Here is a 27,165-nt window from a genome sequence, read left to right on the forward strand (position 1 = left end):
ACAAAGGTTATATATATATATATATATATATATATATATATATATATATATATATATGTGTGTGTGTGTGTGTGTGTGTGTGTGTGTGTGTGTGTGTGTGTGCATGTACATACATGTGCGTGTGTGTGCATGTGTGTCTGCAAAACACCAAATGACTAATAAATCTGTTATAAAATAACAATATATTGAAATTCTACACATTTTTCAGTTGACCACATGTGGTACATATCGCTTATAGTAACGTGTGCAGTCATTCAGGGTGATGTGTGCCTTTAGAGTCGCACTGAGTATGAGCCACGTCTGGTACACGTTGCATACGGTAATTCCCTAGATCAGTCTGAGCGATATGCACCATAACTGAACATCCACAGTGTGACCATATTTGGCACACAACGCCAGCAGAACTGTCTCTAATAGTTTTGGGCGACATGAGCCATATATGACCACATCTATTATGTCCATATTAGGTACACAACGCCTGTAATTAATACTTTTGTTATGTCAGGCGAAGTGTACCACATAAAGTCACGCTTTTTACACTGGCTGAGCACTCGGCTTACCTTAGGGATACACCATAACAACTCTCACGTCAATAGCTAGCTGGTTACTGATTTTATGAGGGTTTAAAGAGAACGCCCATTGGGCCGTTTCACAGCATTGCCAATCGCAGTCAACGTGTTAAGACGTTATTTGTGGATGACCGTCAATATCCTTTGCTGCCACCCGGATGACTGTAGCTGAAAGAAAGTTACAATTAATGATAAATAAAATAGCAAGTTGGGCTGAGGAACAGGGTTTTAAAATCTCTGTAAGCAAGACTACTGCTGTCCACTTCTGCCAGATCAGGAGAGTACATCCTGATCCAGACCTCTGTTTTCGTGGCCGTAGAATCCCATGTGTAAAACAAGCGTTCTTCTTAGGCCTAGTTTTTGACAGGAGAATGACTTGGGTCCCCCACATCAGACATATAAAAGCAAAGTGCCTAGAAGCTCTACACATCTTGAAGGTGCTGTCTCACACTAGTTGGGGAGCTGTTAGAAATCTTATACTAAAGCTTCATAAAACCTTAATCTTATGAAAGCTGTCATATGGTTGTGAAGTATATTCTTCAGTTTCTTCATCTAACTTAAAAATTTTAGATTCTGTTCGTCATTCAGGTATTCGTATAGCCACAGGAGCTTTACGTTCATCATCAATATCTAGTTTGCTAGTTGATGCAGGAGAAATGCCCCTTGAACTCTATCGCCAGTCATCAGTACTTAGATACTTGTTTAGCTGCACAGTACTTCCTTTTGTGTATCCCACTACTCCTGTCTAGAAGTTACCTGCTGTGAAATTCTGCAGGTACTTCAATGGAGCAAAGAGGGATAAATCTGATGAGGAAATGAGGGCAATATTTTTAGAGCATGCATCAGAGCATATAGATACAAGATTTATATTTACTGATGGTTTTAAATCCAATGCTGGCATTGGTTATGGAGTTTTTAGTGAATCTTTTAACCAAAGAGGTGCACTTCCTTCAGTTGCTTCAAACTTTACAGCTGAGCTGTATGGTATCTTATTAGCACTGGAACATATTGCAACACTCCCAGTGTCTAGCTACACAATATTTTGTGACTCAAAAAGTCCCTTACAGTCCCTGGAAGTCTTCAGTACTGACCATCCCTGAGTATTGAAGATCTTGCAGTGGATCTTCTTGCACCATTATAGAGGAAGCATTGTTTCTTTTTGTTGGGTTCCTGCCCATGTGAACATATCGGGAAATGAAGAGGCAGACCAGCTAGCCAGACTGGCAGCACAAACTTTGGTACTGAGAAAATGCCCTGTTCCATATCGTGATACATTCCATGATATATGGAAATCCATCCAGCATTTGTGGGCACTTCAGTGGGACAGAGTAGGCCCCAATAAAATGAAAGAAATCACTAGTCAGACACACCCTTGGAAATAAGACCTAATACCAAGGAAGTGGGAGGTTGTATTGTGTAGATTACGTATTGGTTAAACACGTTTAACTCATGGCCATACTGTATGATGAATGGGGAGAATGAGCTCTTCTGTGACGATTGCTTAGTTCCACTGACTATTAGGCATTTGCTGGTTGAGTGTCGCAGTCTAGTGGAACTTAGGAATCTTTTTTATCATATAGCAGTGAAGCAGGTGGTAATTATAGCATGGCAAAACAAGTTATAGTTTTCTTTTTTTAACTAAATTTATATGTAGTTCTTTTTAGCAGAATTTTATTTTTAATTTTGTTTAACATATAAAAGTGAAAAGATCACATTTAGTATTCAGCGTCAGTGACCCTGGTAGTTGTGACGCCAGATAACCCACAATCAATCAATCAATGTAAAATAAACCTCAAAGAATATATAAAAGCTTGATAAGCATTTTTTCAGTGGCATTAGAAATCCATGGGCAGTAGTCTTATTGTCTAATTGATGGAATAGACCAATTTTTAATTTTTGAAAAGATTAAAATGTGGCATTTCTGGGCTCGACCTGTGTCACCCAGTGAAATGGTTCCAATAGCACACATTTCTAGGTATAAATATTGCTAAATATACCAGAGAAAAAGCTATCCATAATGCCAGGGTTACTACCCCTGGATCGATCACCACAATGGTGTCGGTATGCACTAAGGGGTGAGTGGTAGCCACTATCGCAGATGCTTTGCCCAACAGATCTCTCCATTCTCAAAGCCCCCAACATGGGAGAGCTGTTCTACCTACTACCTTCTGTTTGCTGCCACCTACCACTCGCGCCCGCCATCTTTATTCCAAAATTTAGCACAACACGTGAACACCGTGTCTTTTTTCTTTTGGTGTTTTCAATCAAATTACGGCTTTAATCATGTCATCCCGTGAGGATATCACACCATCTAAGTTGAGTACAATATCTGATTGGTTTTTAAATGCGAGAGGCACTGTATTTATGAACTGTATGCAATATATGTTTACCAGGTGCGCAGCCGAACGTAGGCTATGCTTGCCTCTGTTGTGTTTTCGACCTTCAGTCTCCGCAATTAGCAGAACGAAATTCTGCTAGATACCATCCACTTACTCCATTTCGGTTTTTGGAGCATATTTTGGAGAATTTACCTCGTCGCTGGTGAAGAGGCAATGGAACCTTTGTATCATGGCTTGAGCCAGGCTCAATTATTTCTGATCATAGAATTTGAGTCTTTTTATTAGTTTCCTTTCCTCCACCAGCGAGTTGGTGCCTTCTCGATGGTGTTATTATGTTTATCATGATTATAGCTGATGTGTATAATGGATTAGTTTATGTGAGTGATTCGGTGTCAGAGGTAGGCCACCTGGGTACCTAAAGTTACCTACGAATGATTTTCGGGTTCCTTCTCGGCCACCGAATCATTTATGTTTATATATAATCTTTAGGCTAACCCACATCATGGGTGGTTAACATTATATTTTAATTTGTTCTGGTAACAAGGATGGTTTTAAAAGGTAGTTACTAGCCTAGCCTACCTGACCAGACCGTGATACGTTTTTGGAGGGTTAGGCTAGGCATGACATGCGCTTTTGCACGCTCAGGCTACCTAGATCACCTGACCAGGCCGTTTCACGGTTTTGGAGGGTGAAGTTTGGCTAGTGAGAGAGTTCTTCATTCACACTTAGCCCACCTGACCAGGCCGTTAGGTTTTGGAGGGTGAGGTTAGGCTAGTGAGAGAGTTCCTCATTCACACTTAGCCCACCTGACCAGGCTGTTAGGTTTTGGAGGGTGAGGCTAGGTTAGTACGTAGGTTCTTCTCTCCCCACGCCTGTAGCGCTCAATCCTAGCCTTCCTGACCAGGCCAAAGTTTTGGTTTTGGAGGGTAGGCTAGGAACAAGGAGGTTTAACCTCCTGCTTTTTCGTGTATGTAGCCTAGTCCTTCTTTACCTGAACGATTAGAATCTGGCGACGTTGCCTCGGCGACATCCTCGTAAGAGGAAAGCCGATCGCTTGCGCTTGGCACCTCCGTATAGGAGGTTGCATTCGGCTTCTCGGAGGGTGCATCCACCTGACCGGTTGCCGTTCCACCAGGTTTCCGCCATTCAGCTTCCTTTCCCTTTCCGGGCCAGACTCGTTCGGGGCGGTGTCTCGCTAGCTCGCTACTAATTACTTATAGTAGTTAGTAGCTGGAGCGTCGAACACTGTCCCGTGAAAGCAAATAAGAGTTACGATATGATAGAATTAGTTGTTTTAAAGGTACTTTATATACACCGCCTGCTTGAGGCGGCGGAGTCATCGCCGGGCTAGTCAGATCTCTCGTATATTATTGTCCATTTAACCACTCCGGTGGGTATGGTTTCCGGCATATTCTACGGTTTCCATTATTTGGTTACTGCTTTGGGCGATTTGAGAGATGGGCTATATGCGAACACTCAATTTCGCTCATATTACGCCGATTCCATATTATGTGACACAATGAGATTTCAGTGACAAGTCAGTGCGGAGTAACATAGAGTACTTGCTTATAACACAAATATTAATTAGTTAACCATTCCGTAGCATAAATCTATTTTAAAATAGACTTTTGCCGCCGGACTCGGTTCCAGCGGGTCTTGCCTTGATGATACTCATGTACCATCATTCCACTTACAGATGGTACATTGCCAGGAGCCAGGCTGCACGGCCGTCCTCCAACAACCCTGCGGACACGAGGTGTGCCGCTCGCACTCCAGCTGCGCGGTGCAAGTTGGAGACCTGGTTGTTTGGCATCTGGACGGCTGTGAGATTTGTTACGCTCTTTATGAGCTGGTAACAGATGTGTCGGTAAGTGACAAGAGACTGCTAACCTTTAGTCCCTTTTGATTTTAATGGCTCAATATGGATATATGCAAAAAAATTGGAGAATATTTTTAGCAAGTCCTACCTTCTCTTCCAGTCTAACCAAGCAATCCGAGCCTCTTCGCTGTCGACCCTGAAGACCTGGGTTGGCGAATTTGGAAGAAATGTAGCGTCTGGCCGCCCCTATGTACTGTCGGAGGAGATTTGCAATCTCCTTTATCCGAATGCTCGGATCTCCGCCGCAGTACCGAAGGACGTGGCCGCCCCACTCATTGCGAGGATCAGGGAAGAGACGCAGCCCCCCCAAGACGAAAATCTGTGCGAAGAGGTGGCGGAAGAAGTAGCGGCCATCAATATTCACATCGAACTGATGAGCGTCGATGACCACCAGGTAGAAGGTAGGGTAGTAAGTGAGGCAGGTGAAGGTAGTGGAAATAGATCAATTTTATTTAGTTCACCATCTTCGTCCTCTTCATTTCAGGGATTTTCCAAGTCAGCTAACCTTGGGGACAGATCTCGGTTTGTTATCCCCAAGGTGAAATCTCTGAAGAAGAAGGACTTACCTAAGCCTTCTAGACCTCAAAGGTCTAATCCGCCAGCTCCCTCTAGGTCGTCACTGGCTCCCAAACCAGTGACGTCCTTAAGTAAGGCTACTCCCCCGTCTAAGGGGTCGAGGACCAGAGTTTCGAAGGCTAAGCCCCCACAGCCTAGCTTCGACTCTGAGGCTTTCGTTGACCTGCTGATGCAGAGGATCGATTCGAAGGTTGAAGCTCGGCTACAAGATCTCTCGTCTCAGCTTGTCACAAGCTTAGAGACCTCAGGACAGTCAGTGTTGTCATTGGCACAGAGAATGCAGGCCCAGGAAAGCTTGCTTGTTGGATTTATCCAATCCGGAGCAGTACAGCAGTCACATGTTGTCCCAGATGCCTCCAGACTGCCCCCCTTTGATAAGGGGAACCCGTGGCGGCTGGCCCTGCATGCTCCGCTGCATAATGGCACACTGACCATAGAGGGATGGGCACTTGTCGTCTGGAAGAACTAGAGTTCTTTCCAGCCAACCTAGTGCCTCCCTATCCAGGCTTTGCCAGGTTAACTGAGGAAGCCTGGATTAGATCCGATAAGGTCCCTAAGGAAACGGTCATCTTTCCTAGGAACCAAGCTCAATCCACCCTGATGCGCGCTCTCACTGACTGGGAGTGCAAGAACACGAAACTTACTCCCTTTAGAGGAAGTTTCACTATGTTCTCTGTAGGTGACTCTATCCCGACCCCCTGCACTACTAAGATTGCAGAGCTGACCCTTCAGGCTGGGATGGATGGTAAGTCCATACCTCAACTCCGGGAGACAGATCCTACTTCCCTTCTCTTCCCCGGAGATTCGGAATGTTGGTTGGGAGCTCCAGCAACGTTCACGGTGGGGAAACTCGATCCCTAGTGTGCCTCCACCCTGTTCAGCGAGCAACTTCCCAAGATTCCGGATGCTCTGCTGAAGACGGAGTATGAGGCTAGATGCAGGTTGAGTCGCTCCATTCATTCCGTCACCATCTCAGAGGTGACTGCATTAGTCTATACTGACGAACCTCTGTTTCAGGTCCTCACAAAGTCATTACTGGCTGATTGTATGTTAGTTTTATAAGTTAGTCATTGTATGAGTATTACAGAATGTATAAAAAGAAAGCACATGTTTAGTTTTATAAGATGTTTTTACAGCATAGCATTCCTTATGTTTAAAGAGTATGTTATTGTTGTGACGTCATAGGAAGTGACGTCACAGGACGAAAATGGCGGGAGGGAGAAAAATGTAAACAAAACAAGAAGCGGTAGTGTTAAAAGCATGGTGGAAAAAGGTAGAGAGAGCTCTCTGAAGGTTAGGTCGATAATGGTTGGGTTGTAAGTCTGTTTGTGGTTTTTGTTGTCGTAAGCTGGATTGCATAGAGTAAAAAGAACAACGTGAACAGGTGAGTGGATCACATAATTGAATAATTTAAGGATAAGTTAGGCTAGAAAAATTTTCAAATGGTAGCAGAGCGTGGTTCGTTAAAAATGGACGGACCTGATGGTAAACTTTGTGAGATGAAATGGAGGAGAGACTGTCCGAGATTTAGCGGGGCACAGGGCGATTATAAAGGATGGAGAGGACAAGTCGAAGATTGGCTTGTGGTGTGTGGAGTAGAAGTGAAATATCCGGGGATAGAGATAAGGATGAGCTTAAAAGGGAAAGCTTTAGAAGTAACAGAAGGAATAGATAGAAATGAACTTAAGGATAGTGAGGGTTCAAAGATAATCCTGTCCAAACTAGATGAAGTGTATCTAAAAGATACGTTAATGGAAAATTACAGTAAAATGAAAAACTATTTTAAAATAGAAAGAGAATCTAGTGAAAAGATGAGAGATTTTATAATTAGGTATGAAAAGGCAGAGTCAGAGTGTAGTAGGGCACTAGGGAAAAGCATGCTTGAAGGGGAAGCAAAAGGCTTTCATGTACTAGAACAATCGAATCTCACAGAAGATCAAAAACAAATGGTATTAGCAGCTTGTGGTCGAGAAAAGTTGGAATATAAAACAGTGTCACAAATAATGAAAAGAATATTTGAGGGATTAGGGAATAGAGAGGAGGGGGAATGGTTAGGATCAGAAGGTTGTGAGAATTTTTGGAAAGGGTGGAAAAACCAAAGATATCGGGGAAAGGTGAATCGAGGTAGAGGTGGAAGAAATCCTTTAAATAGAGAAGGAAAGTAACACTGTGTGCTATATGCAAATCGGATTGGCATTGGGCCAGAGATTGTCCTCAGAATTTTCAGAATAAGAAGAAATCAGAAACTGGACAAGAAGAAGAAAAAAGTTTATATAGGAAAAGTTAGCAAAATAGAAGAAGAATCTTGGGAAGAGGTTGATGCAATTTTAGACACAGGATGTAAGTCAACAGTTTGTGGGGAATTGTGACTAGCACGCATTGTTGTGGGTTTGAATCAGGAAGAATTGAGGAGAATGAATGATACTAAGAAAGAGTCTAATAAAGTATTTAATTTCGGTGAGTCATCATACAAGTCGAAAGGAGTAATGGAAATACCGGTGATATTGAAAAACAAAAAGTTTTATTTGAAGACAGAAATTTTGCAGGGTGATGTACCATGGTTAATAGGTAAGAAAACCATGAGTAAAATGGGGATGACCATAAATTTAAAAGAGAATTGTGTTAAAATAGAAGTATTAGGGGAAATGAAGGTAAAGTTACGAGAAGACAGACAGGGCCATTTAAGAATACCAATTTTGAGGAGGAAGGTAGAAGAATTATTATTGGAGGGGTGGAAGGGAAAGAGCCTAAGAGAAATTAAAGGTACAATGATGAAGTTACATCTACAATTTGGCCACGGAAGTGGAGATAAAATATGGAAGCTAACAGAAGCACAGTGGAGTGACGGTTTGGGAGAGAAGGAAAAAGAGGAAATAAAAAAGTTACTAACTGACTTAATCGCAAGTTGTGAAGTATGTAAAAGATATAAAAGAAACCCAGCTAAACCAGTAGTGGGATTTTCTTGGAGTAAGACATTCAATGAAGTTGTAGCAATGGATGTGGGAGAGATAGAAGAGAGAAAGTTCTTGGTAATGGTAGATATGGCAACAAGGTATTGTCAGGCTTTTTGGATAAAAGACAAGAAACCAGAAACTATTATAAGGACTCTTTTTGACAGGTGGTTTGCGATATTTGGGGCACCTTCTAAAATATTATCAGACAACGGGGGAGAATTTCAAAATAAAAAAGTAAGGAGGATGGCAGAAAGATGGAATATTAAAGTATTAGCCACAGCATCAGAATCTCCATGGAGCAATGGATTGTGTGAAAAGACAGTAGGCATAATCAAAGAAAGCTTAAGAAAGATGAAAGATGATGAGGAAGTGGATTGGTCCATAGCATTAAGATGGGTAGTGAGTGCCAGGAACTGCTTAATAAATAATGGTGGTTTCTCCCTAACCAATTAGTATTTGGGAAAAATCCTTCCTTGCCTAATTTAATGGGAGAAGAAAGTTCAAGTCCTGCAAGCAGAGAAAAGGTATGGAAGAAAGCATAGTAAGGGATACACTGAATGCAATGCATAAGGCCAGAGAAGTGTTTATCAAAAATGAGTCTTGTAATAAAATAAGAATTGCTCTAAACAGAAATGTCATAGAACATAAATTTGAAGAAGCAGTAGTGGGAGACGAGGTATTCTATAAGAGAGAAAATGAAAATGAATGGAGAGGACCTGCTCAGGTAGTGGGAGTATCAGGTAAAACAGTAGTGGTTAAACATGGGGATTCTCTAAGAGAAGTAGCGAGAATACATGTTACTAGGATTCAAAGACTATCACCAGAAAAGGAGAAGATACTTAAAGTAGACAAAACACACACTGTGAAAGATGAATCCCTTGCATCAAAGGAAGGGAATATAGATGAGCAGGAAGGAAAGATGATAATTGGCTGGAGAAGGAATGCTGATATAGAAGAGACTATAGAAAGAGATTTGGCAGAGGAAACACTGGAAGATGAAGGGGAAAGTGAGGTAACAGAAGAAAGTGAGTTAATAGAAGAGATACCCAAATTCAGAAAGGGAAGTAGAGTTAGAGCTATAAACAAAAATACAGGACAAGTAGAAGAGTGGACGATATTGAGCCTTGCAGGGAAAAGATCAAGCAAATCTTGGGCTGATTCGTACAATGTAGAAGACTCACAGTCAGGTGACAAGGGATGGGTTGACTTAAGAGATTATAGTCATGTAGAAAAAATTGAAGATGAAGAAGAGGTTTTGCTAGGATTCGAAAATAGAAATGTAATTGAAGCTAAAGAAAAGAACTACAAAGTTGGAGAGAAAACAAGGTATATGAGGAGGTAAATGACATTGGACAAAAAGCTATATCTACAAGATGGATAGTAACTGAAAAGGTAAAAGGTGGGGAAAGGATATGTAAAGCAAGATTGGTAGCTAGAGGTTTTGAAGAAGAAATGGCTGAATGGGAAAAAGATGCTCCTACATGCAATGCCGAAATTTTAACATTTTGTTTGACGGTAATAAAACTGAAAGATTGGAATTGTTATACGTTAGATGTAAAAACTGCATATCTACAGGGTGATGAAATACAACGAGAGGTATATTTAAAACCACCTAGTGAAGATGGTTGGAGTGGATTATGGAAATTGAAGAAAACTGTTTATGGGCTCAAGGATGCAGCAAAGGCATGGTATTGTAAGGTGGTAAAAGTGGTGGAGGAGCTTAAAGGTGAGAGGAGTAGATTAGAACCTAATATATGCTTTTGGAAGAAAGACAATAAATTGAATGGTATTTTATGTACACATGTAGATGATTTTTGCTATGGAGGAACTGAAGGATTTTTAAAAGAAACAATTGGGAAATTGAAAGGGAAATCACGAGTAGGAGAACAAGAAAGTAAAAGTTTTAAGTATATAGGAGTAATAGTAGAGCATAAGGAAAATGGAATTTGTCTTAATCAGTGGCAGTATATAAATTCTAAAAGAGAACCAGAAGCCAGAAGATTTACAGGTAATAGAGTATTAGGACAAAAGGAGTTAACAGAATATAGATCAGTGGTAGGACAGTTGAATTGGGTATCACTACATACTGTGCCAGAAATATCATATGATGTTAGTGAATTAAGTAAAGCTTTTAAAGAAGGAACGACTCAAGATATGAGAAAGCTGATTAAGATAGTGAGAAAAACTAAGTGCATAATGGGAGAAGTGATAATAAGTGAATTAGAAGAAGAAAAGATTTATTGGGAAGCCTATGCAGATGCTTCATTCGGGAATATTGAAGATGGTCATACTCAATTAGGTTATGTGATATCATTGACAGATGGTAAGAGGAGAAGCCCTATATGGTGGAAATCCAGAAGAGTAGCAAAGTCCACCATTGAAGCAGAAGCTCTGAGTGTTGGGGAGGCCACAGAAGGATTGATATATTTCAAACATTTGTGGGAAGAGATAGTAGGAAGGAGAAAATTAGAAGCACTGGTGAAAACTGATAGTAAAACCCTAATGACTGCAATAAAATCAAGTACAGGAGTAAGTAGTAAGAGATTAAAAATTGATATTGCAGCAATAAGAGAAACAATAGAATCTGGAGAAATAAGTGAGGTGAGATGGATAAAAGGAAAGCATCAAATAGCTGATGTATTGACCAAAGCTGGAGTTTCTGGGGAAAGCATTAGGAATTATGTAGAGGGTAAAGAATTGGAGAATAATGGAGATTAGAGGGGATTAGGATAAGAAAAGGCTGGAGGGAAGGGAGAAGGAGATAAGTGTGATTGTATGTTAGTTTTATAAGTTAATCATTATTTTATTTTCTGTATTGATGAAGTGTATGGGTATTACAGAATGTATAAAAAGAAAGCACGTGTTTAGTTTTATAAGATGTTTTTACAGCATAGCATTCCTTATGTTTAAAGAGTATGTTATTGTTGTGACGTCATAGGAAGTGACGTCACAGGATGAAAATGGCGGGAGAGAGAAAAATGTAAACAAAACAAGAAGCGGTAGTGTTAAAAGCATGGTGGAAAAAGGTAGAGAGAGCTCTCTGAAGGTTAGGTCGATAATGGTTGGGTTGTAAGTCTGTTTGTGGTTTTTGTTGTCGTAAGCTGGATTGCATAGAGTAAAAAGAACAACGTGAACAGATGAGTGGATCACATAATTGAATAATTTAAGGATAGGTTAGGCTAGAAAAATTTTCACTGGCATCCTTCCAATCGGACCTTTATGACTTTGTGGTTGCGAGGCAGAACTGCCGGAAGCACATCTTTGCCGACGCCACCATCAGGCATGAGCCCAATAGACTCATGAAGAGCTCTATCTGGGGACCTAACCTCTTCCCAGAGGATGAGGTCAATAATGTCCTGGCAGAGGCAACCAGAGCCTTCGCTCTCGCTGGGGTCTTCCTTTCAAAAGGAAGTCCTCTGAGACCTCCGGACCTCAACCTAAGGAAAGGAAGAGGTTCAGGAGATTCCAGGGCTATCGGAAGCCTCAGGCTCAGACTGTGCTTCAGGCGGTACCGGTCTCACAGATCGGACAGCCTTCCACATCCAAGGCACAGCCTCAGCAGCAGTACGTACTAATGCAGCCGGCTCAGTAAGCTTCAGCTCTGCCAACCTTCGTGACTTCCCCAGCTTTCAACGCTTCGTTTGAAAACCAAGGGGCGTTTCGGGGATACAATAGGCATGCGAGGGGTAGTAGAGGTAGAGCAGCATCCAGACCTCTCTCGCGTGGAAGAGGAGCCCGAGGAGGCAGAGGAAGTAAGACCTCTTCCAGTCAATGAGCCTCCCCAGGTAGGCGGGAGATTATATCTCTTCCGGGACCATTGGACCTTCAGTCCATGGGCCCACAGTATAATTTCAAAAGGTCTGGGATGGAGCTGGAGCAGAGGCCCTCCTCCGCCAGTCAGATTCCATCAACCTCCATCCAAAGACTTACTGGACTTTGCAAAAGACCTTCTGCAAAAGAAGGCAATAAAGAATGTCAGACACTTGAAATTTCAAGGCCGTCTGTTCAGTGTCCCAAAGAAAGACTCAGACAAGCAAAGAGTAATTCTAGACTTGTCTCGTCTCAACTTTATACATTCAATGCGACAAGTTTCGCATGCTTACAATCTCGCAGGTACAGACCCTACTTCCCCGTGGGGCCGTCACCACCTCTATAGATCTTTCAGACGCATATTATCACGTCCCGATTGCGAGAAATTTCTCTCCTTACCTAGGGTTCAGACTAGGAAAACAAGCATACTCGTTCAAGAGTCATGCCATTCAGGCTCAACATAGCGCCCAGAATATTTACCAAACTGGCAGAGACAGTAGTTCAAGAGCTACGGGCTCAGGGGATTATGCTGGCCGCATACCTAGACGATTGGATAATATGGCCATCCAACGCCAAGGAATGTCGAAAAGCAACAATCACAGTAATCAACTTCCTGGAATTCTTGGGATTCCAAATAAACAGGAAGAAATCCCGTCTAGTTCCGGCTGCTCAATTTCAGTGGTTAGGAATCCAATGGGACCTAAACACACACAAACTGTCACTTCCGCCAGCCAAGAGGAGGGAAATAGCCAAAGCTACCAGGCAGTTCCTCAAGAACAAAAGAGCCTCTCGTCGTACCCAGGAAAGAGTTCTAGGCTCTCTTCAGTTCGCTTCAGTAACAGACTTGTTACTAAAAGCCAGACTGAAGGATATAAACAGGGTATGGCGGAAACGAGCCAACAGCAGAAACAGAGACAAGGTGTCTCTAATTCCGCCGATATTGAGGAAGAGGCTTCGACCATGGTCGACAGTCAAGAGTTTGGCAAGGTCAGTGCCTCTTCAATTTCCCCATCCATCGCTAGTGATCCATACGGATGCTTCCCTAAGCGGATGGGGAGGATACTCCCAACACAAGAAAATTCAAGGAACATGGTCGACAGTATTCCGCCAGTTCCATATCAACATTCTAGAGGCAATGGCAGTATTTCTATCATTAAAGAAACTACGTCCAGACAGACAGATTCACATCAGACTGGTGCTGGACAGTGCAGTAGTTGTACATTGCCTAAACAGAGGGGGCTCCAAGTCGAGCCATATCAATCATGTAATGATTCCAATTTTCTCTCTGGCAAGGAAACATCTTTGGCACCTGTCAGCTACCCACCTGGCAGGTGTTCGAAATGTCATTGCAGATTCACTATCCAGGACAACTCCGTTGGAGTCAGAATGGTCCTTGGACACGACATCATTCGAGTGGATTTGTCTTCAGGTACCGGGTCTCCAGATAACCTGTTTGCCACAGAGAGCAACCACAAGCTTCCCTCTAGGTCATTCCACAGATGCGATGTCAATCGACTGGAACAGATGGCAAAGGATCTATCTGTTTCCACCAATAAATCTATTGATGAAAGTTTTACACAAACTCAGATGATTCAAAGGTCAAGTAGCACTTGTGGCACCCAATTGGCCGAAGAGCAATTGGTTTCCTCTTCTACTGGAGTTGAAGCTCCGGCACAAACAGATCCCCAATCCAAGATTGACACAAGTAGTGCAAACTCGGACTGTGTCAGCTTCCTCAAGAATTCTGAGTGCCCTAGCTTTATGGACTTCATGAAGTTTGCAGCTCAGAAAGACGCTAACATTGACCCTCTCAATACACTGTTCATAGAATCAGATAAGAGGGAATCTACACTTAGACAATATGACTCAGCAGTTAAAAAGTTAGCATTATTTCTAAGGGAATCTGAAGCTCAGAAAATGACCACGAGTCTAGCAATCTCTTTCTTCAGATCATTATTTGAGAAAGGTCTGGCCACTAGTACTATTACTACAACAAAATCTGCTTTAAGAAAAATATTTTTACATGGCTTTAATATTAACCTTACAGACTCATATTTTTCGTCAATTCCTAAAGCATGTGCTCGTCTTAGACCAGCAATCCGTCCACACACGGTTTCCTGGTTCTTAAATGACGTACTTAAATTGGCATCAGACACTGATAACGAATTATGTACATACCCGAGTCTGTTAAGGAAGACGTTATTTTTAGTAAGTCTAGCCTCAGGGGCTAGAATTTCTGAACTATCTGCTCTTTCTAGAGAACCGAATCATGTTGATTTCCTCCCATCAGGAGAAGTTCTGTTGTCTCCGGATCTCAGATTTCTAGCAAAGAATGAGGATTCACAAAATAGATGGTCTCCATGGAAGATTATTCCCCTTCCACAGGATCTATCTTTATGTCCAGTTAACACTTTAAAAGCTTATTTAACCCTTAAACACCTATTGGACGTATCATACGTCGACTAAAATTGTCTGTTGGGTGCCAAGTGGATGTACCGTATGTCGACTACAAAAAATTTCAACCTTCGGTCAACTTTGACTTGATCAAAATGGTCGAAAAACGCAATTGTAAGCTAAAACTCTTACATTCTAGTAATATTCAATCATGTACCTTCATTTTGCAACAAATTGGAAGTCTCTAGCACAATATTTCGATTTATGGTGAATTTTTGAAAAAAAAAACTTTTTCCTTACGTCTGTGCGCGGTAACTCGGCCGAAAATTTCAGAAATTCTTTCGTCATTTTGTCGTAATTTTTGCAGTGTTCTATATTAGCCGTTACATAAAGTTTTATATATGAAAATGTGCGCAATTTCATGTACAATACAACAGAAAATAACTCATGGTTGTAGCTTTTATCAGTTTTGAAATATTTTCATATAAATCACGATAACTGCCAAAATTTCAACCTTCGTTCAACTTTGACTCGACCGAAATGGTAAAAAAACGCAATTGTAAGCTAAAACTCTTACATTCTAGTAATATTCAATCATTTACCTTCATTTTGCAACCAATTGGAAGTCTCTAGCACAATATTTCGATTTATGGTGAATTTTTGAAAAAACTTTTTCCTTACGTCCGCGCCAGAATTTCTTTCGTCACGTTGTCGTAATGTTTGCACTGTTTTATATTAGTCGTTACATAAAGTTTTATATATGAAAATGTGCGCAATTTCATGTAGAATACAACAGAAAATAACTCATGGTTGTAGCTTTTATCAGTTTTGAAATATTTTCATATAAATCACGATAACTGCCAAAATTTCAAGCTTCGGTCAACTTTAACTCGACCGAAATGGTAAAAAAAACGCAATTATAAGCTAAAACTCTTACATTCTAGTAATATTCAATCATTTACCTTCATTTTGCAACAAACTGGAAGTCTCTAGCACAATATTTCGATTATGGTGAATTTCTGAAAAAAAAACAACTTTTTCCTTACGTCTGCACGCGGTAACTCGGCCGAACATCTCAGAAATTCTTTCGTCATGTTGTCGTAATGTTTGCATCGCTTTACATTAGTCGTTACATAAACTTTTATATATGAAAATGTGCGCAATTTCATGTACAATACAACAGAAGATAGCTCATGGTTGTAGCTTTTATCAGTTTTGAAATATTTTCACATAAATCACGATAACTGCCAAAATTTCAACCTTCGGTCAATTATAACTCGACCGAAATGGTAAAAAAACGCAATTGTAAGCTAAAACTCTTACATTCTAGTAATATTCAATCGTTTACCTTCATTTTGCAATAAATTGGAAGTCTCTAGCACAATATTTCGATTTATGGTGAATTTTTGAAAAAAACATTTTCCTTACGTCTGCGCGGTAACTCGGCTGAACATCTCAGAAATTCTTTCGTCTCGTTGTCGTAATATTTGCACCGTTTTATATTAGTCGTTACATAAAGTTTTATATATGAAAATGTGCGCAATTTCATGTACAATACAACAGAAAATAACTCATGGTTGTAGCTTTTATCAGTTTTGAAATATTTTCATATAAATCATGATAAATAGAAAAAATTTGACTTTCGGTCAACTTTAACTCGACCGAAATGGTCGAAAACTGCAATTGTAAGCTAAAACACTTACAGTCTAGTAATATTCAATCAATTAGCTTCATTTTTCAACAAACTGGAAGTCTCTAGCACAATATTTCGATTTATGGTGAATTTAAAAAAAAAAACATTTTTTTACGTCCGCGCGTTCGAATTCATGCATCATTTTGTGATAATATTTTCTCTGTGTTGCTTTGATCGTTTTACAGTTTGTTATATACCAAAATCATCGCAATTTAGTGTACAATACAACTAAAAAAAATTAACTCATTAGCTTTAACCGTTGTGCTTACAGCGATTTGTATACAATTGTTTTTTTTTGTGCTGTCATATATTCCAATATTTATATATGATAATTATATTTTTTTCATTTCTGATGGTTGCATACTAAACTTCAGGCAATGACAAAAAAAGGAGCCAAAAATGAACTCTTAATCTTAAAAACTAAGCGTGCTGTGATTTTTTGAAAAAAACTTTTTTCCGCTTCAGCGCTAACTCACCGAACGCCGCTGGCATACGGGAGACGTTTTTGTAAATAGAGGCTCGGCGTTTAAGGGTTAAATAGAACTTCTAAAAGAACTTCAGGCCCTCTTTTTGTTAGGGAAAATGGGGGTACCATTTCCTTAAAGGCCATCAGGCAACAAATTCTTTTTTTTATTAAACAGGCTAACCTGGATTCAGTACCTCGGGTACATGATATTCGGGCGGTAGCCACCTCAGCTAATTATTTTCACAATATGAATTTTGATGACCTTAAAAAGTATACGGGCTGGAAATCACCAACAGTATTTAAACGCCACTATCTTAAGTCCCTAGAGGCTCTTAAATATTCCACTGTAGCTGCAGGAAGTATTGTTCCTCCTGGTCCAGCTCAAGACTAGTATATATAACTCTTGTTTATCCTTATTTTAATGTAATTCTTGATTAAATTACCTATTGGTATATTCTCTCGCCTACCTGCCTCGCTTGCTTGCCCTGCTTTCTAGCCTTTTAGGTCAGGTCTGCTTCACAGCCTGACTCATGCCTGTAACATTGATATCCTGTTTGTAAGACATAATCTGTTTAGCATTATCTTGGTGTTGGTTATTTGGTATTTCTAGACTATGTGCCTTATAGTTTTTTAATTATATTTTGAACTTTATAATTTGGGATTATTAAAACTCAGTATTGTTCTCTTAGTTTTATTTAGCTCCATTAAGGTAATCTTTTAGATGGTACCACCAAGCTATTGTATGGCTGATTCTCTGTTACTATTTCACTGGGTGACACAGGTCGAGCCCAGAAAAGGGATTTTGACAACGGAAAAATCTATTTCTAGGGAAGACCTGTGTCACCCAGTGGCCCATCCCTATACTTCCTTTCCCACCCGGATAGCATACCAAGCTTGGAGTGTGCTAATTTTGGGATGAAGATGGCGGGCGCGTGTGGTAGGTGGCAGCAAACGGAAGGTAGTAGGTAGAATGGCTCTCCCATGTTGGGGGCTTTGAGAATGGAGAGATCTGTTGGGCAAAGCATCTGTGACAGTGGCTACCACTCACCCCTTAGTGCATACCGACACCATTGTGGTGATCGATCCAGGGGTAGTAACCCTGGCATTATGGATAGCTTTTTCTCTGGTATATTTAGCAATATTTATACCTAGAAATGTGTGCTATTGGAACCATTTCACTGGGTGACACAGGTCTTCCCCCAGAAATAGACTTTTCCGTTGTCAAAATCCCTTTTTTTGTTTTTGGTGGGTTTAGAAAATAATATGAAAGTTTCTATTTTGGAAACCAATGTTTGTCATGAATTGATTATAAAACTGGATTCTCACTTACTTTGGGGACTAAGTTAATGTATATTGTGGCCATGATGCTTGGTATGAATATCTTACATTCCAATAAAGTTGTGTTTTCTTAAGTAGCCAAACCTTTAACAATGGAAACTAGTATATTACAAGTCCTGTACAGGGATTCTATTTTTTTCATAATATAAATGGCAAAACTTTAAAAAGTTAGTCAATTGATGGATCACATTCAAGTAAAGTTTGAATATAGAATTATTTTTCTCCACTTTCTTTGTCTCATGCACTTATGCCAGATTTCTCGTCAAGTCTAGGTATTTTTCTGTACCCTTTTTCCTGAATTTTTGGGCTTTTCTGATGGTCGTTTATCTTGATAATTCCATACCTACTACTGTATTTATTTTTTACTAGGTATTCATTTCCTTATCATCTGTCCAACTCATATCAGTATTTGACAATTTTTTTCTAGCCAGTGTAGACATCTGTGTCACTTCATGGTAATATGATCTTCCTGCTGCATTCCAACCATGATTCTTAGGCTTCTGTAGATTCTTGGCCTTTTGAAGCCATGGTTTTTCAAAATCTCCAATATTTTGTTAGTGCTCTGCTGCAGAAATTAACATAGACCTTTCACATGCATCATGAATATTTGTAATCTAGAAATGGGATAAATTTAATTGCCAGTATAGCAATCTTTTTGTACCAAAAATCTTATTCAGTTTTAAGTTTGCATTCCTGAGTATTGCTTGTGGCAGTGCCAATTTTATTCAGTTCATATTTCTGGGTTCATCTCTTCACCTTTCCCTCTGCATCTAAACATTACTCTTCTGACAGGTTCCTGGTCACCATAAGCTTATTTTGATTATGTTGATTTTCAACATTCCAGTTTTCATCATTATAACCCTTTGATGTGATTCTTTTGATAGCACCAGGTCATCCATATACAACAGCTTCCATGGGTTTCCCTTCTACAGTTTTGAAAGCTGCTTTCATTTATTGTGCTAAAATATTCTTGGCTGAACCTTACTAGACACCAACTTTACCTCAAAAGCCTCTGATACACTTGCCACTGCCTTCATTCTAGATCATGTATTGAGGTATAGTAACACCACTAGTTCATCTATTACCCTTATTTCATCTTGTCACACCATCATTCCATCAAATTGTATATTTCTCTAAGTCCGTACTGATTCTTTTTGTTTGTTCTCTTTAAATCTCTACCTCCTCTAGACAGCAGATGTCCATGTTGTTCCTAGTGAGGATCCATATTACTTATGTACTCCCACCATACTCAATGTTATTTCAGCTCCTTAGAAAAACTTGCCTCATTGAAGATAGGAAACTTCTTTTCTGTAGCGCTTCGTTGGCTGGTTTATGTGAAGCTGTCTTTGTGCCAGCACAGACATTTTCCCTAAGGAAAAGTGTTGAGGGGGATAGAGTCTTGATGTGGACTTATAAGCTGCTCAACCGAGGTGGTATTGTTGAAGAACCCTCTACCTTTTTTACGAACAGAATCAAATTGACAGAATTGTTAATTTTTTATATTTATTGTATCTTGTTATAGTATCAGGTTTTTAAGTTGTGGTTTGTTAAACAAGATGTCTCTTAAAACAAACCTTTTTGGCCAAGCCAGTGAGTATTTATTTTTGGTAATAGTAATACAGTAATAGTAACAGTGTCAATAATAATAATAAATAATATTATAATAATAATCTGTGGTATTCCTTCAACCTTTTTTTCTTGCATGAACCCTGGATTTTGCATTGACATTCTGGCTGTCCCATGTGGTATGTAAGTCCCCAGATGGCTAGGCTCATAATGAGTGCACCTCTGTATCTTTGGTGATTGTAAATGCCATCAACAAATTATATAGCCCTGTTTTAGATATTGGTGAATGTCACACAGATCACATATGTAATAGATGTTTAATTATTCATACTGGATATTGTGACATTTAATGCAACCCAGTTGTACAGATAAGGTCCGTAAAACTCAGAAAGACAAGGAATTGTTTTTTGTGTCTGGGCAGAAAGATGTAGGGCTAACATATATCTGTTGCAGGAAGACTGTGGATCACCCCATGACAAATATGACAGTTCTAGAACTATGATATTAACTGACAGTAGCTGGAGAAAAAGTCCAAGGAAGTGTAAATGGTTCATGCATGAAGAATTATGCTCTGTTAATTTGCAACTGCTTGGTCAAAGTTATGGATCTTTTATAAAAGTAAATGTGTGGTAATGCTTTGTAATTTAGAAAAGTTTTGAAATTGTCTTAGGAATTATACAGTTTTTTTTGTAACTTCTAAGATCATTTGGCACTTTGCATATGTTCTTTGTTTACAGTAATATAAAATGCCTTTTTATGGCCACTTGTGCATGTGTAAAGTCACCAATTCGGCGCCAGGATAGTGTTTCGGCGGCGCCATTAATTAAGTCTCCGCTGAGCTTGTTTTCTTTGGTGACTTCCCGTTTTCTTCAAGCTCAATTAGTCACGCCTAAAACGTGCCAGGTCACGCATTTTAATCATTTTTACTTTATGGTATTTATACGAATGTCACACATTGTGTATCATATGTTTCTTCATTCACAGGCATCAAGACTGTATCTATATTGTAGCCCTGTATGTTTTGTATTGTAATTTGTACTCGTTCACTGCATATTGTTTATTGTTTCGACCTCAGGTCACAGTCAATTCCATTGTCTCTCACGGCCCGGCGTCAGTCGGCCGCAATATAAGCTGCCTGGATCTGTAATAAAGTAGCAGTAACCTTTACCTGCTCGTTTCTTTGACACCTCACAGTGGTGACCCCCGGAGTATCCCGGAGCCATTAGCGGACTCACACGGCGACTCAGTCTTGGCTCCAGGATTTCTCCAAAACGCTCTTAGCGGCCTAAACACGGCGCTGTAACCAGCGTTTGAGCGTGCTGACTCTCGTCGGCGTACCCCACCAGCGTCACTAGCGGAACCACACGGCGCACGAAAGTGCGTACTGACGCGAGTACCCCACTCCAGTAAGGGGTCAAAGGAGCGAGCATGGACGCGGATATCCCCTCCTTCATGCAGTTAAACGCGGACCCGCGGACTCCGAGGTTTACCTACCTCCCATCACAGCCGCGCCGCCCCGCATCGAGGCCCTCCGCAACTCCACACCAGCGCCCGAACACACGGCGGCGGGCAACACACATCGCGGGCCGCCCTCACCGTAAAGCTGCCGCCGTTTACGCAGGGGAACCCATCGATGTGGCTGCGCAGGGTGGAGAGCCACTTCAGAATCGCGGACCTCACGGACGAAATCCTACAGGCCGACACAGTGCTCAACGCCCTTCCGGAGGACGTGTACAACAAACTCATCTCGCGAGTACCCGAAACACACACCCTCACATACAGCACCACAAAAAAGTTCCTCCTCGAAGCTTGCTCCCTGCCCATCGCCGAGCGGGCCGCCCGTGCTATCGACCTTGCCAATAATCCACGCCACGACCTCAATCCAAGAGACGCTTGGGGCATGGTCGTAGATCTCCTGTCAATACCAGTCTTGGGTGGCACAAACAAGCGGCAGGAGATAAGCTTCATACGGAAATCTTCCTTCGCCAACTCCTCCCGAAGTACGCAACCAGATCGCTCACCCCTACACCATGCCTGTCGAGGACCTCATAGAGGCGGCACAACACCTCACAGACTCCGTCAAGGCTTCACAGCGGCTAAAACCGGCCACACAGCCGGTCAGCTCCGTCCAGCCTGAAGAGGACGTGAGCAGCCCGTCAACGCCATCGCCAACAGACGTCCACCGAACCACAGCAGACGGAGGTCCCGGGCTTCTGTCGCTACCACAAGTGGTTCGGAAAGGACGCCCGAAACTGCCTGCCGCCCTGCTCGTTCAACCGTTCAAAAAACGGGGTGGCGGCGCCAGCAGGACAGGCCGCCATGGCAGCCGAAGAACCCAGGGCCTCAAAAACAGTAGGTTTTTACGTCCGCGACACCGTCTCCGGCAGGATGATGCTGGTCGACACAGGAGCCTTTAAGTCGGTCTTCCCAGCATCCAGAGAGACCGCAACCAGACACCAGACCCGGCCGCCTTCCTGACGGCCGCCAACGGAACCCCATCCTCTCCCTACGGCACCAGGCTCCTGTCGATCTCCATCCTTGGCCAGAGTTACTCCTGGGACTTCATCGTCGCGGACGTAGGAACCCCACTCCTGGGGGCCGATTTTCTGGCGCACTTCGGCCTGCTAGTCGACGTGGGGCGCAAGCGCCTCCTCGATACCGACTCCTGCCGGTCTCTCCGTTAACGGCGGGACCCAGACCCACCATCAGCGCCGTCGCCCCCACCAGTATGCACACCTTCTGTCGGAGTTCCCTGAGGTGTTTAAGCCCGAGCTTCGCCAAGTCCCCGGGGCCCCAGCCAAGCACGGCATATACCACCATATAGTGACTAAAGGGCCCCCGACACATGCGAAGTTCCGCAGGCTTCCCCATCGCAGCGCCTTCAGGAGGCGAAAAAAGCATTCGGGAGATGGAACAGATGGGCATCTGCAGGAAAGCCTCCAGTCCATGGGCCTCCCCCTCCACATGGTGCAGAAACCGGACGGCTCCTGGAGACCCTGCGGCGACTACAGGCGGCTCAACATTGCAACGGAGCCCGACCACTACCCTCTGCCCAATATGCAAGACCTCACGGCCTCCTTTCACGGGGCCAAAATATTCACTAAATTGGACCTTCTTAAATCTTATTTCCAGGTACCTGTTGCGCCAGAGGACATACCAAAGACAGCCATCATCACGCCCTTCGGGTCCTATGTGTTCGCCTTCTCCACCTTCGGGCTGAGGAACGCGGGGCCACCTTCCAGCGCCTCATGGACAGCATCCTGGGGACCTAAAATTCTGCGTCTGCTACGTCGACGACATTCTCATATTTTCCAGGTCTCACCGCGAACACCAGAGGCACATCAAAGCAGTCCTCCAGCGCCTCCAAGAAAACGGCCTCGTCGTCCGTTTTGACAAGTGTACCTTCGGCGTCCAGAAAGCAGAATTCCTGGGTCACGAGGCGTCTCCGACAGGCGTCCGCCCTCTTACATCGAAAGTGGCAGCCGTAGCCAAGTTCCCGACACCCACCTCCATCAAGGCCGTCCAGGAGTTCCTTGGGATGGTAAACTTCTACAGGCGGTTCATCCCGGGATCGCGCACACCACGGCCCCCTGACGGAAGTCCTAAAAGGTCAACGAAGTCCCTGTCTTGGGGACCCAGCCAGCAGCAGGCCTTTTCCCTGACGAAGGCCGCCCTCACCAAGGCAACCGCCTTGGCACACCAGGATCCCAAGGCTCCCCCAGCTGACGACAGACGCCAGTAACGTTGCCTGCGGTGCTGTTCTGGAGCAAATCATCAACGGCGCCCCCAGCCCATCGCCTTCTTCAGCAAGAAGTTCAGTCCCGCAGAGTCCCGCTACAGCACCTTCGACAGGAACTCTGCGCGATGTACCCAGCGCAGTTCGGCACTTCAAGTTCCTCCTGGAGGGGACGCCCTTCACAATCTTCACAGACCACCAGCCACTGGTTCACGCCTTCACGAAGCAGGGGACGCATGGTCTTCCAGACAGCAGCGCCACCTCTCAGCCATAGCCGAATTTACCTGTTCCGTCAGGTACCTCCCCGGCAAGAAAAATCCGTAGCAGACGCCCTCTCAGAGTCGAGTTGAACGCAGTGCAGCTTGGTGTAGATTACCAGGACCTTGCCAGAGAACAGGCCGCTGACCCAGAAACCCCAGCATACCGCACCGCCATCACATCCCTCAAGTGGCGGGGCGTGACCCTCGCCCCGGAGGCCCCAGCCTGCTCTGTGACATCAGCACAGGCCAGCCCCGCCCTTTGGTTCCAGCCTCACGCCGCCGCCAGGTATTCGACATCATTCACGGCCTCTCACCCCCTCCGGCAGGACCACGGCCAAACTGCTTTCAAAAAGTTCGTCTGGCACGGGTGCAAAGGACGCCACAGCCTGGGCAAAACAGTGCCTGCAGTGCCAGACCAGTAAAGTGGGTCGTCACACGCAGTCGGGGTAGGCGAGTTCCCACAGCCAGGGCGCCGCCGGCCACATCCACATCGGCGTCGTCGGACCCCTTCCCCATCAGGCGGATCCAGATACCTCCTCACGGTGGTAGACCGTTCGGCGAGGTGGCCCGGCCACGCCCATGCAAGAAGCCACCGCCAGCGCGTGCGCTGAGGCCCTGCTCTCCAGTTGGGTTAGCCGCCGGCGTCCCGGACCACATCACAACCGACGGGCCCCGCTTTCCTCTCCGAGTTGTGGTCTGCCCTGGCTCAACTGCTGGGAACCACGCACCACACCACCACAGCGTACAACCCAGCGGCCAACGGCCTGGTTGAACGGTTCCACAGGTCCTTAAAGTCATCCCTCATGGCCCGCTGCACCGCCGAGGACTGGAAACATCAGCTGCCGTGGGTCCTCCTCGGGTTGAGGACCACCCCAGAGCCGCGGCACCCCATCCGCAGCTGAACAAACCTGGGGGGAACCCCTCGTGGTGCCGGGAGAGCTTGTGACGGATGATCGCCACTCCCCATCTCTGCAGAGGCTCCGCGACGTGGCGGCAAGTTCGCCCCTTGCAGGCGCTCATACATCGACAAAGCAACCACCTTCATGCCGCCACAGCTGTCATCCGCCACCCACGTCTTCGTCAGAGTCGGCGCCGTCCGTCCACCACTAACTAAGCCCTACAGGGGACCCTTCCGCGTGCTGGAGCGGAACAGCAAGGCGTTCGGCTGGCACTCCCAGGCAAGAACGACTGGGTTTCCATAGACCGGCTAAAGCCCGCCTTCCTGTCGGAGAGTCCCGGCAGCGACGCAGCACCCCTTCCGCCCAAACGCACTCCAGCACGCCCTCACCCCGCGGCGCGCCGCCGCCAGGAAGGACCGCCCAAACAGCAGCCTCACAGGCGGGAGGCCCCTCAGTTATCTTCAAGGAGCCGCGGCACCCTTCAGCGTCCCACCAGGTACAGGGATTAATCAGACGCGTCCCTCGTCTTGGGGGAGTATTTGTAAAGTCACCAATTCGGCGCCAGGATAGTGTTTCGGCGGCGCCATTAATTAAGTCTCCGCTGAGCTTGTTTTCTTTGGTGACTTCCCGTTTTCTTCAAGCTCAATTAGTCACGCCTAAAACGTGCCAGGTCACGCATTTTAATCATTTTTACTTTATGGTATTTATACGAATGTCACACATTGTGTATCACATGTTTCTTCATTCACAGGCATCAAGACTGTATCTATATTGTAGCCCTGTATGTTTTGTATTGTAATTTGTACTCGTTCACTGCATATTATTGTTTATTGTTTCGACCTCAGGTCACAGTCAATTCCATTGTCTCTCACGGCCCGGCGTCAGTCGGCCGCAATATAAGCTGCCTGGATCTGTAATAAAGTAGCAGTAACCTTTACCTGCTCGTTTCTTTGACACCTTACACATGTTTTAGTAGAATGTTGAATGTAAGACACATCACAAACATTTGTGTTTAAGTGTAGTACTGTATTAAGTGAATGTTGTCATTAAAATAATTTTTCTATTTAATTTGAAAGCATTTGAATATAAACTCAAATTATATTTATATTAATGATTTCCTTATTACATTCAAATTCTAGGGGAACAGAACTTATGGTATGGTATGGAGATGAATATGGCAAGGAACTAGGACTTTCAAGAGATGAAACATCCTGGAGAGCACAGCTTAAAGATTATGATGGTAAGACCTTAATAATTTCATCTGTGATTTATACACTTGTCAAAGAGGCTATGTTTTGTTTGGTTAATTTTGTATTTTAGTAGGATTCTCCAAAAGCTGTGTGGATTTTAATGAAAATTTCTCCATAAGGTGGGCTTCATGGCTGGAAACAAGTGATTAGATTTTGGGGAGAAGGGACCATTTTGTGGGTAAATTGTTCATCCTTAGCAGAGGATTGCAGTCTCCAAGCACACTTGGTTATTGTTTTAAGGTAAGAACCTAAAAGGCTTTGATATGAACTGTAGAAAAATTCATAATGAAAAAGCCGTTCAGTTTTCTCAAAGGTTTTTTAAGACTAAATGGATTAAGATTTTATAAAAGTTTTTAGACTAGGTTAGATGTGGATATCCAACAGTGACAGAGAAAGAACAACTGATGCATAAAATTGAGGGAGAGAGGAAGTGTGACGGAATGTCCTTTAGTTGTGATTTATATACTTCTAGAGTCTTAGATGTATTTCGTGAGATTGATAAACTGTTGCTGGTATTTTATTTGAGAAGATCTTGCATTCAGTGTAACTTATGTTAAAACATTGTACTTTGGTATGTGAGCAAGAAAAAGTCAACTTGTCTGCCTACCTAAGAATTGTATACATTCATGCTAGGTTGCTGTAATCTATTATTGTATATTAATGTCCTTGGCAGCCTTTCTGTGTGTGTCACTCCATCCCCCTTCCCATCCCCTCCCCTCCCCCCTCTCCCTCCCTTACATTAATATTAATATTTGAAAATTAGTAAATCATTTATTTATAATACAGAACAAATAAACATGCAACATATTGCATAGGCATAAAAAATCTCTCATCTCAGTAAGAGATAGAGACTGAGAAAGACAAAGAATTATTATTTTTATTATTTAATTTTACTATTTAAAACTTAATATTAATTAAACATTATTTTATCATAAAATGTATCCTCTAAAAATATTAAAACATAATTTTATTATAACTTCAGTATTACTTTATTATAATATTACTACCATTTCAATCACTTTAATATTCCAATAGTATCAATTCTGAGCATCTATTTATAACGGGTGAAAAAAAAGGTTAAGCGCCAGCTGCTTATTCTATCATCCTGGAAACAGTTTTTACCAGCCAAAGCTTTATCTATTATAAAATTTCTCTCTCAGTATTAGTATTTGAAAATTAGTAAATCGTTCTTATATAAAAAAATTAGCCATAAACATAAAAATTAATTACTCAAAAAGTTTCAATTTTTCACTTTATAAGTTCCACAGAAAATCCCGCGAATTGTGAGAACACAAATCCGGGGGGTTTACTATACAGTAATAAAGGATATTTGGCTGAGCTTTGTTATTTTTGTTTCGAAATGGACCCAGCAGGTAATTCTAGAACAACAGCAGGCACTACTGGTGATGATCTGGAACAGCCAATGGCATCAGCAT

The 27,165-nt window shown here is 42.8% G+C and overlaps 1 pseudogene; it reads left to right on the forward strand.

Annotated features, from left to right (window-relative positions):
• Nucleotides 1-27,165, forward strand: part of LOC136831444 (zinc finger protein 624-like) — a 378,392-nt pseudogene that overhangs the window by 273,008 nt on the left and 78,219 nt on the right.

This window comes from Macrobrachium rosenbergii, chromosome 48, assembly GCF_040412425.1.
Source record: "Macrobrachium rosenbergii isolate ZJJX-2024 chromosome 48, ASM4041242v1, whole genome shotgun sequence".
NCBI lineage: Eukaryota > Metazoa > Arthropoda > Malacostraca > Decapoda > Palaemonidae > Macrobrachium > Macrobrachium rosenbergii.